The sequence below is a fragment of the Bison bison genome, unplaced genomic scaffold, assembly GCF_000754665.1.
Source record: "Bison bison bison isolate TAMUID 2011002044 unplaced genomic scaffold, Bison_UMD1.0 scf7180017864529, whole genome shotgun sequence".
Classification (NCBI taxonomy): Eukaryota; Metazoa; Chordata; class Mammalia; order Artiodactyla; family Bovidae; genus Bison; species Bison bison.
Window position 1 is genome coordinate 1562454 of NW_011495079.1, and position 1263 is coordinate 1563716.

Consider the following 1263-nt stretch of genomic DNA (forward strand, 5'->3'; position numbering starts at 1 on the left):
TCGGACACGACTGAAGTGACTTAGCAGCAGCAGCAGCAAAGCCCAGAGAGATCTCTTTCTTGGACAGGAAAGAAGGAGTCCTGGCTCTTGTTGCATTGCTGTTGATCACAGGGGCAAAGGAGGTGTTTTCATACCCCATATCTGCTAGGAATCCTGCAGAATTCCTTCGCACTCCCTTGAAGTGGTGCCCAAGAAATCCATGGAAGTACCCTCTTTTTCCTGGTCCATGGGATCTGGAACCCAAGGTGTTAATTAGCTTTAAATTATCTTGATTGTAACTGGCCATCATAATCAAGGACTCGACCTTCGCTGGGGTTGCCATGAAGGAAAATAATGGTTTGGATGGAAGACCAGCTGAGGCAGAGGCAAAAAGTGGTTCTTAATTCTATTTCCTACAGCAGCTTGGGTCCTGCTGGAACAGTCCTCCACTCCCAAATTTAACAGGCCCTCTAACTGGAAATGGGGCTTATTGGGTAGCTCAAATAATGAAGACTCTGCTTACATTGTGGGAGTCCTGGGTTCGATTCCTGGGTCAGGAAGTTCACCTGGAGAAGGGCATGGCAACCCACTCCAGTATTCCTGCCTGGAGAATTCCAGGGACAGAGGAGACTGGCAGGCCACAGTCCATGGAGTTGCAAAGAGTTGGACACAACTGAGCAACAAACACTATGGTCCACCATGGTCTAAGGAAAAAAGTTTCTTAGTTTTATTTATGAAATATCCTGTTTGGTTGATTAGCTTTTCCACATCCTATTGAGGGTTGTATTCTCTGACATGTCTGGATCACAAAGCAGCCAACCCCATCCCTCAGTGGAGAGTGGAATAGTGTCTGGGGGCAACAATGTGAGAGATTCCTGCCCTGCCGTCACAGTGCAAATAGCTGCCAGGCCCTGCGAGCTCTGTCCCATCATGCAGCCCAACACACGGGGCTCTTCACACCCACTTGCCTCCCAGATGAAGAACTGAGGCCATGGGCCTTGGGCATCTTTGCAGAACCACATGCTAGTGAGGGCTGGGGTGGGCTCTGAGCCCTGGTCTCAATTCCTCTGGAGCCCCCGCCCTTCCCACCCACTCCAGTTCACGGCCCGACCTTCTGACTTCTCCTGCCTTCCTCTTCTCAGTGCTATACGGTGCCTCTGAGGTGACAAAAGCTGGCCCAGGGAAGGAAGTGGACAAGGAGAATCAGAAGCACTGTGGGGCTGCTCTGTGTTTTGCTGAGAACTGGCTCTGCTGGGGGCCTGTGTCTCTGTCCAGTCCCAGCAC